We start from the raw sequence: 8,675 nt of genomic DNA on the forward strand, positions 1-8,675 counted from the left end.
GTGGTGGAAGACACCTCATCCTCCAAAAACTGAACATGGGAAAGTGTGTCTTTCTGGTTTTCCAGGGCAAATTTCACATACTGCTTTGCATCCTTCTCCTAACACTTCTACACGAGTACATTCACAGCAGCCACAACCCAAAGAGCAGCTCAGAGATGTGACTCTCGTTCACCTCATCCCCTCAGGTGTGCTGGCAGGCTACAAGGCAGTGACTGAACTGGCTGAGCTTCTCCTCTTTTCCTTTCTTCTTTGCCTAAAACACCACCTCAGAGGTCAGAGAACAGCCCCAGAAGGAAGGAAGAGAGGGGAGGCCACTGGCCAGAGGGAAGGGGCAGCACAGGAACGTCTGGCTGCGCACAGGGACAGGGCCTCCAACACCTTCCCTCTGGCAGCAGAACTGTGGGGTAGGTGAGACTCAGCCCAGCACACTCACAGGCACCCATGGGGACAAACTGATGGGAACAGGAATGTGACACCCCCTGCTACCCCACCTTAACACTCCCTTGTACCCTGTGGGGCCAAATTAACCCCGAGCCCAGTGTGGGCAGTCATGAAATAGTCATAAGCCAACAATTCCATGATCAACCTCCTGAGTGCCCTGTGAGGAGCACACCGAGCTGTGCTCACCAGCAGGTAAGGGCTCTCTATTTACACAGCTGTGGATCTCCGAAGATAACTGGTTTGCCTTTTTTTTTTAATCTGCTTCCTTTGAAGAGATAAAGTATTCAGCAAGTTGATAGAGCTTTCAGCTGCAACTCTCTTGCTTCCTCACTCTGAAGCCTAATGGCTCATCAGGATGCAGTTTGCCAAGTCTGCTTCTTTTCCTCCTCCCCCATCAGTTCCACTGTCCTTTTCAGCATCCAGGGTTTCAAAGAACTTCTGCTTACGAGGTTTATAGCCAAGACACTCATATCTCTGCATGATGCTGCATCACATTACTGATTTTTAATCCCCAGTATCTTCTCACTTTTAAATAGATGTATCTTTACTGGCTATTTGTTTTGTAAAATTTAAATCTGACTCAGTGCTGTGACTGCTACCTAATGCCTCCAACTGCTGCAAACCACTTCAATCTCTTTTTGCAAACATCACCTACAAACATCTATTTAACTTCCCTGAATATAGTATCCAACTGTATTGTGCATTTGTGATCTTACTCTTATGCAGAAGCCACATTTTATTACCATTAAAATCTTGTTGGAGGGGATTATTTTCAATTTGTTGAAATTTAGCTTCTGTGCTAGAAAACAGGGAAGAAAGATGGAAAGCAAGAGTGTGATGGACTTATTTTCCAGGGTGCTTGTCTGCATTCATGCTGAGGGAACTAAATGGATTTACTTCCTCAAAGAGGAGTTAGAAGGGAGTTAAAGATAAAAGGAAGAAGATTAGTTTGACACTGAAGAACTGAGAAGCTTTTTTAAACAGTATTTAGGAAAAAGAGAAAAACATAAAACCTAGCTTATGCCAAACCTTCCTCCCACTCTTGGCTCCACTGTAGGTTATATAGGTAGATTTTCAAATAATTTATTATTGGAAAAAAAGGCTATTCATTTGTTTTCTGTTAAAGGGATAGAAAACATAAATAACTCTCTGTTCTTTCACTTTGAAGTGTCAGGTGTCACTTTGCAGTGCAAAGTTTATTAGCCTTAACAGTCTTTTTCTTCTTTTGCTTTGTGCTACTGCTCTTTTTATCATGTGTCACATTTATGGAAATCCTAACTAATATTTCAGAGTGCCCTGTTTATACCACAGATGGTGTATTTTTAATTTATAAATTTATTTTTATTTACTGTTTTCTCTTTTCTGACTCAGAAATTTAATGAGCTCTCTTACACCTCATACCCAGGGGAAGTAAGAAGACTGAGTAGGGCACATCGGAAGCAGTGGCTGATTTTGTAGCTGTTAAATGTGAAATATGCTATTTATAACAGAGAAATTGGAGCCTGTGGCCACTGTAAAAATGCTCACAGTGATGAGGAGATGCCTTTAGTTGTGGGGAAGAGTAACTTCTTCACAGTCATCCCACTACACTGAACAGGCATTTCTGCATGAAAACTGAGTGTAAAAACTGAGCGACTACTAGAGAGTAACATATCATAGAATCACAGAATGGTTTGGGTTGGAAGGGACAATAAATACCATGTCATTCCAACCTCCCTGTCATGGGCAGGGACACCTTCCACTAGACCAGGTTGCTCCAAGCCCTGTCCAACCTGAGCTTGATGGGGCATCCACAGCTTCTCTGGGCAACCTGTGCCAGGGCCTCACCACCCTCTATGATATACTTTCGTAACATTCACCATGTTATCTCTATTTTACACATAGAATATATATTATCTACATACATTTTAGCAATCTTGTCACTGCAGTAATATTTTTTCTGCTTTTGGTTGCAGAAACGTTGATAGCAAAAGTATTGTGGCAGGAAAACTGTGAAGCTCTGGAGAATCTACTCTGCTCATATTAATACCTCAGCTGGGGAAGGGTATCTTCTGTATTACACAGTTAACTTTGCAGCTATTTCCATTTCCCCCCCACGGCATCAAAGAAGTCAATGAGCAATTGATAAATCCTCTGTCACCCTGGGCAATTAATGGGAGTTACACAGCATTGACTGCATCAATTCTTGCGTATGTGAAAAGCAAAAAATCGATTTCACAAACTTACTGGTGCCTATTGATTCAGTGCCTGTTCCCCTGGCCATTCCCATTTAATGCTTTTGTGAGGTCATTGAAAAAAATTTCAAGACTGTCAAATAAAATCTGTTTGTTCAGAGCTTTATCTGTTACATTATTTGCAAGTATTTTTAGCCTCAGCAATATTTTTTCAGGCTGAGCTTTAGGCTTGTAGGATTTTCATCGTCTACCAAGTAAGCATAAACAAACTGACCCAACCAACCATTAAGTGGAGGTGTTTTGAAGGTTCAGGGTCCTTTTAAGAAAGCCAAAATTCCACCTACAAAAGTCCTTCCTGAGACTTCACAGGCTAGAGACAGGTCTAGAGGCAAATCAAAGTACTTGTGGATTTAACCAATTTGCATCTGCATTCATCTGACTGGCAGCTGAATACCAGGAACATCCAGAGAAATGGTTAGTCTGAGCAGCCAGATTTGTTCCCAGGACTGAATGACTGGCAGAGGATCACAGAGACAAATGCAACAGAAGTAAACTGAATGTACAAAAGAACAGCAGCTTTTTGGGGAAATTTGTCCTCACGCACCCGTGGCTCACAGCTCATCACCCACGTTTGTGAAGACACAATAGGCAGAACAGCAAGGAGAAGCTAGTTTTCTATTTTTATTTTTAGATATTAACTCAATTTAAAAAAAAAATAACATTGAATGGGAAGTAATTTGCTTCTGCATCCTCTTTAGCTTCATCCTGTTTCAGGCCTAAGACCAGCAAAGTTGATCCCTCTATACATAAATGCCTCAGAGAAATCTGAAGGTGCTTTAAGGTCTCTGGATGCATAAAACATGATCTATATGACCCTCTTCCACCCCCAGGCCATCGTACCTTTGCTTTCTGAGGAAGACATCAGTCTCTGATAAGAAGCCTTCGCTGGGTCTGAACACACATCAGGTCACACAGTCTCCAAAAACACGCTTGGCTCAGCATCTCTCCAGGGTTTAAACTGTCTGCACTCGGTGTGTTCTGAGAAACAAAAAAGTAACAGCTTTTCAACAGAGTCTGCTTTTTGTTGCCTGTGGAATGCAATGAGATCCTCTGAAAAATTAAATAAAAATCAGGAACAGTGGTGTTTATAAATACGTGGTAAGTACTGAGGTAAACTTTAATATGTGAATTAAAGCACGAAGAAATCAGAAATAATGAAAAAAAATTCCAATTGCTTAACTGATATCAGAAACACCAAATGTATATATCAAAATACTGTGAGAGAATGATAAAAGTAATTGTTAATAGGAACTAACAAACTGAAATTTAACAGGATGACTTGTCAGTTTGATATCCACCAAGTCAATGATCCCATATCTGAGTAAGGACAACTAATTATTTAAGCAACGTTGTTGTAGTGACAGTGTCAATTCCATAAAATGTTTCCATTTTTCATTTGACAGAATAAAGGATCCCTGTTTATTCTAGTAATGACTGCCCTTGAACACTGGGAAAATGTTCTCCGCAGCGTTTCTAAAGAAACAATAAATAAAGAAAGAAGTAGCTATTCTTTCCTTATTTTGGTTAATAGTTGCACTTTAATATCCACTGAAAAATTTATAAAATAATATTTAACTGCTTGTTAAGTATTTATTGGAAAACAGTGACTTGCTTCTAGACAGATTTTTTTTCTTGTATTAGAATGAAAACATAAATGACCACGACAATAAAGCAAAAACAGAGATTTTACAATTACAGACCTGAACAAGACAATAAGTGCTGAAAAAGTCGAAAACCATGACAGTTTTAAAGTTTATCTAGAGATGAAGAAGCTTCATTCTTTCCTAAGTTACTTTGATATGTTTACAAATACAATTACTATTTCCATATGGTTCTTTTCTCTACAACTGTCCTTGTTCTGTAACTTACCATTCCTACTGTGAATATATGACTTCTATTAGTTTATAAACGTATAATTTTCATAACATTACAAATCACAGCTGCATAAAATTCTGATTCACTTTTATAAAGAATTTGCAAGAGCCTATTTTACTTTAATAAAAAAATGTAATCTGCTAATTTCATGGTCATGTGTGACAAACATACTGAAAAACACAAAAATATGTAGCTGTTACTTTTCTATATCTTCTCAAACAGACTGCAAGCATCAGGATATAAAAAGGAAGACATAAGCTTTACAAACATAAAGAGTGTTAGAAATAATATTAAAATAGAGAGGTATGTAAAAGATGGCTATTATGTGGGAGGCAGCTCCTTCTTCTCTCATCCCAGAATTAAACAAATAAAGCTTACAAAGTAATATATTAATTAATCAGCTTTATCAGCAACCTCACTGCTACCAAATTCTGAGTTGTGAGGAAATAGCATCAACTCATTTCAAATTATTATCCTACCTCCAGCAGGAAAATAGTGTTGTACTGCCAACTACAATACAAGGTTTAAGTCTTTCTGAAATACACAACACCTTGACTATTCCTAAAAATCAGAACACAACCTAGAGCAGGACCATGAGGTCACGGCCTCAGCAGACATAAACTGGCATCAGTGGCTTGATGAAAAGAAAATTAACATGAGGCTGCATTGTATCATCTTGAATTTACAACAACTGAAAACAACCAGTTGGTGTGTTTAGGGGCCATACATTTTGGAGTTATTTACCACTGAAAAACAATGACTGGTAAGAATTTTAGGACTAAGCCCACACCTTTGGTGGCATTTAAAGCCCTTGCTCCCACTGAAATGAAACTCCTCCAAAAATGATTAAAATGCTCAAGAAACAGTCAGATAATTGGAAAATAATTACATGCTAAAACTCTGCCAAGAACAAAGAAAAAGTATGTTACACCTATCATGTAATTCACTCACAGTACAAAAGAAATTACATTTTAATGGTATTACAAATATTACATTTATTCAGTGTGTATGATTTATTATTAAAACAGTAAATGAAATATTCTGTTTAATCAAATGCACTCGAAGTAACTTCCTTGGTTGAAAATGTAAAACCCAACGTTGTTCTTTTTAGCTCTCCACAGAGATTCTCTCACAGACATGGACTGTGCCCCTGCCCTGTGGTGAGTTCTGCACGTTCTGTATGGCAACACTTCCCCCCTGGGGAAGGGCTCACTCTGCTGCTTCAGCCCCTCGATCCAGCTTTGCAATGGATCTAATCTGAATCCCACCAAACTGAGCAGAAGCATCTGGACTGATTTCTCTGAACTGTGGACCCTTCCTCTCCAAACAGTGAGCAGGAATACGAGTACCCATTAAAATGTTGACTTGGACACCACTGATTCTGGAGCTGAAGTTTTCTGTAGTAGCTCAGTGGTCTAAAGAACCAACTCAAACTTTTTTTTTTATTTCAGAAGCCTATGTTTTCTAATAAAGAACTATGTACATGCAATAGTAAAAATAGCTGATAAACCTCTTTATTCACAAATCTCCAGTAACAATTTAAAGAATCTCTGAGAATAAATGCAACTCTCAGATAAATTTTTTTCATCTCTAGAGCAATCTTCCAACAGCACTGACGCCATGGAATAAGGGAGAGAAATTTTGTTGGGTATTTAAACACTCATCTTGGGAGTTGTTTGATTTGTTCATTTTTTTTCACCCAGACCCTTTTTCATGACTTATATGCTTTGCATGTGCACCTGAGCCAGATCCAAGGAGCCTGCCAGGAACAGCAGGAACAGCTCAGTCACGCCACTGTGGCATCCTAAACGAGATACCTTTGGGGCAGCAGCTCAGGCAGATCATGCTTTTACGGGTCTAACACATCTAACAAGCTGTTCAAAGGTGATATAGGGAATTGTGGCCATGCCATGTGCACAGTTATTCTTGGATGGGCTGCTCCTGCCAGTGCTACCTTGGCTTAACACTCCCTTTGCCACAACCATCTGTTAATTTATTCCTTTCACTCACATTTTCCCTCCTCTGTCTTTTCTTGGACTTCAGCTGAGTCCAGCCCACATAACAAGTGTTGATCTTCTGGCCATTTTTCTACCTACAAAGTCTCTGCATGGATATATTTTACGTTGTGAAAGAAGTCTTCTTGATGTATGAACAGAAAATGAGAACTTTCAGTTCTAGTTGAAAACCTTATCAACATAAGATGTTTAATTGTCATTCAACTGTTACAAAAGTTCTAGCGAACATCTGTAAAAGCTTGTTTTAAATTATCTTTGTACCTTTCAATAGTGCATTCAGTAAAAGTAAAGGCATATTGTACAAATCCCAAAAAACCCCACGACAACAAAAACCCCAATGCAAAACCTCAAAAAACAAACCACATTTAAGGGCCTCTCCTTCTCAGTAAAAGGTTTTCTAGGGATTTGGGGTTTAAATATATTAACTACTGGCTACTTCACTGGATATACTTTGTCAGCAATTTAAGATTCTGTTGCCTTAGAAAGAATATAAGAGAAATGGATTGCTGCAGAGTTAATTTCAAAAACAAAATGAAAAACTGGCATAAGTGAAATGAAAACTCCAAAGAACTAGAAAATAAAAAAGTAAGCAGATACCTTAATGCATAGTTTATTACACTGAATATTTTCCAAATGAAAGTTTCAGAGTATTAATGTTTTATTATTGTGGGAATAGCTAGGTGTAAATCAAAAGAATGAGCCACTGCATCCACATCAAGTAGGTTAATTTTCCACTGAAATAAAGTTAGCGATTCCAAGAGCATTATGAAGTCTGACTGTGTTAATGACTATTCAGTTCTCAGACTGTTCAGCTTAAAGAGAGGTTGTTGTTTAGTCCACCTGCATATTGATTTTATATGGTGCTTGCCATGGTTCATGGTACTCCCCAACAAAGCCACAAATGTCTCATTGGCACATTTTATCTCACCTGTATCAGCTCCTGAATGAGGAAGATGCTCCTTGTTACTACCCAGTCATTCCTATTTTCCTTTCTCTCGTATTCTATTAAACAAAGGTAGAAAATTCAAATACTGCCATCTACCCTTCTCTCTCTGAGTTCCAAAATCCACTTCATCCTGCCGCAGAAATCATCTACCACACTTCATTTTCTAGTCCACCCTTTAGACTCACTGTACTGCAGTTGTCAAGGTCCTCCTGGCTAAGGTCTCATGCTGCAGGAACTAGGGGAACAGTACCCAAATTTATATCCAAATACTTAGTGGGTAAACGAAACTCATTCAGTCTAACAATGAATATAACAGTTCTTTAAGTACTCTGTAAAATAGTCTTTCATGGACCAACCATCACTTTAATGGAAATTTTCCCTGGAAGGAAAAATAGACACTTTTCTTTCCCATATCCAAAGCTGTACTGAGGTGAAATTTCAGCCCTCATTAGACACATTAAGTCCTACATTATAATAAAGCAAAACATCTTCCACTACAGCTTCAGCAAGAGCTACTGAGACTGCCTGGGAACTGACAACCCCCATCCCATCCCATCCCATCCCATCCCTTCTGAATGGTTCTGGGCTCCTCCAGTTGGATTATCTAACTCTCATCAAAGAAACCATGCAACCAAAGCCTACCCAGTTGAATTTTGACATCTCTTATTACCAGGCCAAAGGCAAAGATAAATACTGAAGTAAAGTATATTGGAAAAAGGCATATTGAAAAGAAATGTAAATGTTATTTTCCCTCTACTGAACCAGGTGATTACAGTTCCATCAAACTCAGAGAGGCAGCACCCAGTGTTGGGTCATCATTACAAAATATCCCTTTAGTGATCTAAGTCATGTAGCAATGATCTGACGAAAAACTGCTGACATTTAGGTTATAAACCAACCAATATGTTAATTCAGGAGGTGAAGTTCACCAGAGCTTACCTGAATTCTAAGTAGTTCCCATCGGTTATAAGGGACTAAAGGCCAAATGGACAGCAGATTCTATTATCACCTACTTGCCTGTGATTAAATCTGTGGTCATTAGTTTCACCTAGAAAAACAATCAAGTTTGCTGCTCCTCTGCATTTCCTTGCATGGAAAAGGATGGCAAACCAGACACTGGGGTTTATTTTACATATGGCACTTGAACCACATGATCAATGATAG

The 8,675-nt window shown here is 38.7% G+C and overlaps 1 long non-coding RNA gene across 1 annotated transcript; it reads right to left on the bottom strand.

Moving 5' to 3' along the window:
- Positions 1 to 3,337: 3,337 nt before the first annotated feature.
- Positions 3,338 to 7,535, bottom strand: LOC116794291. Its single transcript, XR_004359746.1, has 4 exons — positions 7,494 to 7,535; positions 6,561 to 6,653; positions 3,516 to 3,653; positions 3,338 to 3,391 (listed from the first exon to the last, which is right to left on the bottom strand). It is a non-coding gene; the product is annotated as an uncharacterized LOC116794291 (long non-coding RNA).
- Between the last annotated feature and the right edge of the window lie 1,140 nt (positions 7,536 to 8,675).

This window comes from Chiroxiphia lanceolata, chromosome 15 (assembly GCF_009829145.1).
Source record: "Chiroxiphia lanceolata isolate bChiLan1 chromosome 15, bChiLan1.pri, whole genome shotgun sequence".
Classification (NCBI taxonomy): domain Eukaryota; kingdom Metazoa; phylum Chordata; class Aves; order Passeriformes; family Pipridae; genus Chiroxiphia; species Chiroxiphia lanceolata.